Source organism: Apus apus, chromosome 25 (genome assembly GCF_020740795.1).
Source record: "Apus apus isolate bApuApu2 chromosome 25, bApuApu2.pri.cur, whole genome shotgun sequence".
NCBI classification, from domain to species: Eukaryota; Metazoa; Chordata; class Aves; order Apodiformes; family Apodidae; genus Apus; species Apus apus.
Window position 1 is genome coordinate 2,537,071 of NC_067306.1, and position 7,957 is coordinate 2,545,027.

The 7,957-nt window shown below is 58.9% G+C and overlaps 1 long non-coding RNA gene across 1 annotated transcript; it reads right to left on the bottom strand.

Moving 5' to 3' along the window:
• Positions 1 to 237: 237 nt before the first annotated feature.
• LOC127394497 (uncharacterized) lies at positions 238 to 6,192 on the bottom strand. The gene is made up of 3 exons (XR_007891635.1): positions 6,018 to 6,192; positions 3,328 to 3,518; positions 238 to 2,504 (listed from the first exon to the last, which is right to left on the bottom strand). It is a non-coding gene; the product is annotated as an uncharacterized LOC127394497 (long non-coding RNA).
• Between the last annotated feature and the right edge of the window lie 1,765 nt (positions 6,193 to 7,957).

The following is a 7,957-nucleotide window of genomic DNA, read 5'->3' on the forward strand; positions in this document are numbered from 1 at the left end:
AACCATCCCCCTTCCCACTCCTGCCTCTTCCCCCCCTCCCTGCCCTGCTCCATCCTCATCAATGCCACCACGGATCTGACCCTCGTTTTCCTCCTGACAGCAGAATTCTTCAGCCATCAGCAACAAAAAGGAATCAATCCGTTCCCAAAAGCCAGGCTGGTGAGAAGAAAGCCAGCCCTGCCCCTGGCATGTGGAATCAATCAATACCTTGAGCAGAAAATTATTGATAACGTTGCTGCCCTGGACGTATTTATGTCCTTTATTATACGTGCCACGAGGAGCCATTATTCTCCACCCCCCTGCCTGGTCTTGCCAGGGCTATTTTAAATTGTGTAAAACCTTCTTTCTCTCTCGGGGAGGCAAACCATGGTCTATTTTTACTGCCTTATGATTTTCCTGGGGCTCTGTCCCGAGGAGGGATTGAGTTTCCTGGACATCGTGGGCTCCGCTCGCCGGAGATTCCTTCGCTCGGGCCTTATAAGGAACCAGAGATTCATCTCAGCCTCTCCCATGAATCCCCCCCTGCTGCAGCCAGGGTGATGGATCACGCTGGGAAGACAGTTAAAGAAAGAAAAAAGGGAAGGGAGGGAGGCTGGGAGCTGTCAGGGTACGGCTCAGCAAGAGGGAAAAGGGGGGGGGGAGGATGGAGGGAGGCATTAGGAGAAATTACAGGCGTGGAAATCAAGGAGTGTGATTGAAACCAGGTTTGGGACGCTTTGATGGTCATGGAAGTCAGTTTTTTGTGTGAGTTTGGGGAATGCTGGATCCCTCCCACCCCACAGATGGGCTTTTGGGGTGCTTGGAGTCTTCCCCCAGCAGAGGTTTTGGGTCACATCCACACCTTGAGGTTATCAGGGGGTCAAAACCCAAGAGAAATCCCTGCTCAGGAGCCCCTAAACATCACCAGGGGGGCCTCAATCCACAAAGCACCCACCCACACGCCCCACGTGTCCTTCAGTCCACCCCACGGATGCCATGGACATCCCCAACACTGACAATTCATCCTTCCCTGATCCACCTGCACCAGCATCACCTGCTCCAGCACCCTGCATCCATCCTGGCAGCCCACAGGGCTGAAGCTGTGGTTGGATCCTGGCTTGGCCACCATTAGAAAAGGTGTCAACTCCCTCTCTGAGTCAGGAGGGCAACATCCCCACTGCCTGGTTTGGATGCTGTGGTCTGGCTGAACCCCCTTCCCAGTGGGAATAAATAAGCCCCATCCCTGTAGGAACAACTGAGCCCCATCCCTGTGGGAACAGCTCCTCACAGAGGTGCTGCTTTTTCTGAGCACTCCCCAGTGCTCACAGGCTGCAGCCAAAGCTCAGCACAAGGCTGGAGAAGGAAAAGGGGCTGGTTTTGGTGACAGTCCCTCCCCAGCTGTCTGGATCAAGAGAGCACTTTTCCCTGAATGGCCAAACTCTGCCGTGGGCAGCTGAGCCTGGAGCCACTGGCATTTACTACTCGCTCCTCAGCCAGGGCAGATGCTCAGCAGGTTTTAAACCGCGGTTGGAGACGGAGCTGATCTTCCCATCCCTCCATCACGGAGGACAAATGGGTGGTTTGGGAGCTGGCAGAGGTTCCAAGCAGAGGATGGGAGCAAAGAGCTCACCCGGGTGCCTGCTGCACCAGAGCCGACCTTGGACTCCATCCTTAAAAGCTTTTAAAGTGCCCAAATCCCATCGATTGCCAGGAGAACCAGGAGCCCAAGGACCACGGGAGCCCTCAGCTTCCTGCTCTCTAGACGTGGGCTTCACTCCTGCCAAGTGGTCCCAAGATGAAAATTTCTCAGCACAGCTGGCCTAGAGACTTCAAACGAAACCACTTACTGCTCCTCTTTTTCCTTTTTTCCCATTGAAAAAAAAAAAATTAGCATCAGTTTCCTAAAAGGTGTCTTATTGCCATGAATTCCCCTCCACCCCACAGAAACTGCCCCACCAAGGGAAGCTCCAACAGCTCCCAGGGAAGTGAAGTCACTGAAGTCAACAGCAGCAACCCCAGAGTCTGATTTCCACCCCAAATTTCCTCCCTTTACCCCCCTCACAAGGGACTTTTCTCAGCAGTGCAGGGTCCCCCCCTGCCTTCCTTGGGCTCTGCCACACACCAGGGCCCATCCCCTGCTCCAAAACTGATCCCAGCCCATGGTCACTGGGGCCTTTGTTGGTTTTTTTTTGCTCCTCCTTGGCTTTTCCTTGCAGCTCTTTAATTTATGCTCTCAGCCCTGGCCGTGAACAGCCAGGATGATATTTTCCCAGTGTGTATTATTTATTCATTGTTATTTATAACTTACAATTACCATGTGAGTGTCTTTGTCGGGAAAGTAATTACCTGTGCTTTTTAGTAAAATCAATGAAAAGTTTGCAGGCTCAGACTGAGTGTTTAACTCGTGCTGTTTCGGGGGGCTCTGGTGGGGTATTCAGGGGTGGGAGGAGAGGGGGGAATTATCACCTGGGGCTGCTCAGACCCCTCTGGCCTTTGGAAGTGGTCGGGGAAGGAGTTGGATGAGCCTGGAGAAAGATAATGGAGAAGAGAAAAGGTGGCTCCAAGGATGCTGAGCACTCTGTCCTGGAGAGGGACTTCATGAAGTATTTCACCCAGCTGTAATTGGGCTTTTGCTAATTAAACCTTCCTTGTTTTGAGGGGGCAGGAAGGCACAATGGCACGCAACAATGATGCTCCTCAGGTGCCAGCAGCCAAGCAGCCCCACGGGCAGGAAAACCCACTCCCCCCACCCTTGTGTGACCTCCCCTAGGCCCAAAGGGGGGGTCAGGAGCCAACAAGAAAGTCCTTTTCTGCCTACAAACAGGCGCTTTGCAGCCAAACCACCCACCAACCTGCTCTCAGTGAGGCCAACCCAGCTCTACCAGTGCCCAGCACCACGCCAGCCCCTGCAGCACCATCCTGCCGTGGCAGAGCAGGACCAGCAGCATCACCAAGACACAATGATGGGTCCCCCCAAGAGCCAGGAGCCACCCTGGGAGTCTGACTGGCCACGCTCTGTCACGCAGCTGGTGGGTGTAGCTTTTGGTTGCCCTTGGGGGCTGCAATCCAGCAGAGTGCTGCCTTCCACCCACAGCCAGAAGGGTGTTCCCCCAGCAAATAAAGCCCTGGAGCCTTTGAGTTGCCTCCAAGAGGCAACAGCAGAATGTTAAGAAGCTCTTCATCATCTCATGGAGCCTGGAAAGGGCCACAACCCTTTTTTTTTTGGGGGGGGGGGACAGGAACAACAACAACAAAAGAGCGTGCAGGGGAACTAATGAAAAGCTCAAGCGAGTCCCTTCACCAAAGGGGCCGCAGAGGGTTGGGATGGGAGCAGAAGTTTTCACTTACCTTTGCTGGCTGCTGGCCCAGCTGGGTGCAGCTGCAGCCCAGCTGGGCTGTCCCTGTCTGCAGAACTTGGCTTCACCACCCCGGGGTGACTCCCGTGGTGGCATCAGGTCATTGCTGCAGTGTCTGTGCTCGGGGTGGTGGCAGGAAAGGAGGCTCAGGAACCTCTCGCCCCAAGCTCTGACAAGTGCATCCTGCAGTGGGGGGACAAACACACACACATCCCACATCCCTGCGGGGTGGGAGGATTTATCCAAGGGGCTGAGGAAAGCAGCTGGGATCACCCCAGCAGAACGGGGAAAGCAAATTAGTTGTGGGAGACCCAGGCTGCTCCCCCCACTGTGCCCAGCCCCACCACACGCCCGCAGGAGGCTCTGCCCCATCCCCAGCCATCAGGGTGCCCAGCTCATCCCTTCCCACCCGACCTGTGGGTGTGCATTCCATGCCCCCCGGGCCCATCCAGCCCCATCCCCACCTGGCCCCAGCACGACTTTCTGGCCACCAAACCCTTCACCATGTGGCTCACACGTGTGTTCCCGCAGCTCCGTGCCGGAGAACAAACAGCAGCTTTGGCTGTGGTTTAACCTCATGGAAAGGCACAGGCTGCCAATGTGGGACTTTCCTGCAAGCCCTTCCTGGTGGAGCAGCACAAACTGACTGGGAGCAGCCAGCTGTGTATGCTCAGTGGAGGGGAATGATTCCCTTTTTGAGAGGAAATCCAGATGAACTGGGGGGAAAAGGTGTGACCCGAGGGAGCCTGTGGGGCTGTCGGGGCTCAAGTGGCTGCAGTGGTGGCAAAACCTGGACTGAGCATCATGATGAGGAACCCCAAAAGCACCTGCAGAGCCTGAAGGGGTGAGGAAATACCTGGCATTGGCAGGACACAAAGCCAAATCCATTGTGGAGTGGACAAAGTCAGAGAGGGCAGGTGTCCCTCCTCCACCCCAGCCACAGGAGCTGCCCCAGGGTCAGCACAGCACGTCTGGGCAGTTTCCAGCTGCCCTCCCTCACCCATTCTGCCTGAAATTCCACTTCATTCTTCCAGTGAGTCCCACAAAGAGCGTTTCTGGGGCTGGCACATCAAGGCAGGGGCCTTGCCAGGGTGAGGAAAAGGCCGTGACATTTCCAGCATTTCCATCAGGGTGGGGTGTGGGCTGGGCAGGATGCCAGGCAGAGCCTTCCTGGGGGAAGCTGGAGGTGCTGGGGCAGAGGAGCCAGGGGCTTTTTAGGAACAAAAGGACATCAGTCTTGGGGGGGCGTGGTACTGACAAGGGTGGGTGTAGGATGAGGGGAAACAGCTTGGACACCACAGCATCATCCCTGTGCACCCTGCTGGGGGCTTCTCCCTGTCACCTGGATGGCTGTGACAGATCTTGGGGTCTGGGTGCTGGGGGTGTCCCCAGGCCAGGCACCCATGGGGTGTTGTCCCTTGCCCCATGCAGGAGGGCTGGTCACCCCATCCCAGCCACAGACCTGCCTGGAGCTGCGATATCATTAACAAACCCATCCTAAAGAGTGTGGCCAGCAGAGAGCTGGAATGCAGGGACAGACAGACAGACACGGGTGTTGGAGGGGCTGGAGAAAGGGGGATGGACAGACGGATGGACAGCAGAGGAGGGTGCACGGAGACGGATGGATGGGTGTGAAGAATTGAGGGCTGGAGAAAGCTGCCTGGATGGAGACCAAGCACCCCCCAAAAGTGCTTCCTGGGAGGGTGAGGGGGCTGGGGGCGGGATCGGGGTCTGGGCTTTGTGTGCCGGCAGAGGAGGGTGCTGACTCGGCCGCTCGCCGTGATGCTCCAGGGGCGGAGAGGAGGAGGAGGAGGAGGAGGAGGGACTTGCAGCCCTTTTCTGGCTGCCGCCGAGGCGGCGGGCGGCAGAGGGAGGGCAGCCGGGCCGTGCACCAGCTCTGGGGGGGGGGGGTCACCGGCCCCGCCGCCCCCGCACCATGGCCAGGCTCCTGGGTCTGCTGCTGCTCCTGCTCCCGGCGGTGAGTGCGGGGGTGCAGCCGCATCCCGAGGGGAGCGGGAGGGGAGAGAGTCCCCGGGGGTACCGGAGGCACCAGGAGCGGGTGGGCTGGAAGATCCCGGGGGTACCGGGATGGCGAGTCCCGACGGCATCTCATAGGGGTGTTTGGAGGGTCCCGGGGGTACCAGGCTGGCAGACAGGGAGGGTTCTACGTGTAGCAGGATGGAGAGCCCTGAGGGTGCGGGGTTGGGAGGTCCCCGGGGCTCGGCTGGGGCCCCCCGGGCAGCTGGGCTGGAGGGGAGAACCGGGCGGGGGGTCTGGGGGTGCCGGACAGAGCCCTGCTGGGTGCGGAGGGAGGGGGCTTTGGGGTGGGTGGTGATGGGAGCCTTACAGGGATGGCGTGTGCAGCCCCCCTGCTCCCGCTGCCCCTCGCTCCGTCATCCCAGCTACTCAGGGAAAAAGGATGAGAGCGCGCTCAGGCAGTAGGTGAGGAGGGAGGTGAAGGGGAGGGGGGGGAAAGGAGCCGTCCACACGCCACTGCCCTCACGTCTTGCCTTCCCACATCCCCAAAAATCTCCCTTAGGCATTCCCAGCTCCAAACTCCCCGCCCGGAGTGACGGGCCCCCTCCCCGGGCACAGCCGGAGGCAAAACTTGAGGGCACGGGGGAGCCAGGAGAGAGGGAAACACCGGGAGCAGGGTGGAATAATGGGGATGGAGCCACCTACCTGGGGCAGAAACAGGGCTTTTATTGGGGGAGGATTTCATGGAGGTCCCAGAGGTGTCATTAGGCAGCAGGAGACCGTTCGGGCAGGATATTAGAGCCGGCGCTTGAGCGGTTTCATGTAGAGACGGAGCAGAAGAGCGGGGAGGAGAGGGGCAGCTGCTGCTCCGGGCAGGGGGGGGGGGGTCTCCTTTCCCCCTACACCCCGGGACCGGGCTGGCCAGCCCCTCTGGGGGTGCTCACGGCGGTGGGAGGGTGGCAGGCAAGGCAAGAGCTGTCCCAGCCATACGGATTCAAATCATTTCACCCCAAGGGAATTAATTACCTGCCTGGGGCAGCCCCGTGCCTGCTGCAGCAGGGATTTGGTGCCCCCCCCCGCTCCGGAATCCCTGCAGCCACCCCCACCTCCCCCTGTCTCAGGGCTGAGTCCCAGCCGGGACAACCGCTGCCTTGGGGCTGAATCCCCCCCCCAGCCTCTGAAATCCACCTGCTGAGCTGGGGGGAGCCCGGCTGCTCTGCTGAGCCCTCACCAGGGCAGGTCCAGATGTGCAGCCACAGCTGTGGCCACAGCCCCAGGGCCACTCCAAGCCCCGTGGTGGCTGCTCTTTACCTGTCCTGCTTGGCCAGCAGCTCCGGTGGGAAGAGGCAGAGCTGAGGACTGGCTGGACCCACAGAGCTCAGACGTGGCTTCCTCTGCTGCCCAAAGTCTGGGGACTACTTGGAGCCAGGGGTTTGGCCTTTCCTAGACAGGGGGTTGTGCCAAGAGAGGCAGAGCCCTTCTGTTGGGCAGGTTGGATCCAGGCTTGCTGCCGGGCCCATCTCCAGCTGGACCATCCCCTCCCTTCCCAGCTCCAAGGTATTCTCTATGTCAGGGCTCCGAAGCTAATGGTGCCTTGATGAGCTCCTGCTCCCCACAGCTCCCTCCCGGGCCAGCTCCTCAGCCAGTGGCATCTGCTAGGGCAAGAAAAAAAAAAAAAAAGGAAGAAAAGCATTCACCCGACACGACTCAGAAAGCAATTAAAAGCTTCCAGAGGTGTTGCTCACACCCGCCGCCCCTGCCCCACCTCCTTGGTCCAGCTGTCAAAATGCTTTATGGTGTTAATACCTGCGGCTTTGTCAACAGGAGTTGTGTTAATAACATGCACATTTCGGTGGGCTAATGCAGACCATGTGCCCCCTCTTCTAAGTGTGTTAATCTTCCTGGGGGTTTCGGTGCTCAGGACCCCAGGACTGAAGGGGAAATGTGGCTGGAGTGTGTGTGTGGGGGGTGCAGCACCTGGGACTGGAAGTTGCATTTTCTCCAGCATTTCAGAGCATGGGAGGGGGGGACCTGGTAGCCCTAGAGGGAAGGGACACATGGCCAGAGGGTGTCCCCGGGGGGAGCAGCTGGGGTGTCACACGGAGGAAGCCAGGACCTGTCCCCACAGAGCTGCTGGCAGCTCCCGGTGGCTTGGGAGAGCTGGGCTGGCGACTTCTGGTCCCAGTTGTGCTGCTCCAGCCTCCCCAGCACTATTTATGGCAAGGCACGTTCGGCTGCTCCCTCAGCCCCCCCACAGGGAGGTGGGGAGGGGGACAAACCCCTGCCCAAGGCGAAGAGACACGCTGGAAGTCAAGGGATGGGGCAGCAGGGTGAGCTCTCAGCCCCGGCTGCCAAACCCGGCTGCAAACCCTTCCTCACTCCCAAACCCATTTCCCAGCTGTGATTCTGGGGTGCTGAGAAGCCCCCTCCCCAAAAAAAAACAAACAACAAACCCAAACCAAACACACACAGAAAACAAAACCCCACCGAACCTTCCTGCCTGCCCAGCTGGAGCGGGTTACCAGCCTGGGCTGGCGAAGCAGCAGCAGCAGGGAGGAGAGCACATGCTTTCCAGCGCAGGGTAATTGGAGCACTTTGTCATTCAGATGCCTATAATTGGCGCTCCATTGTCTCAGCCCGGCCGG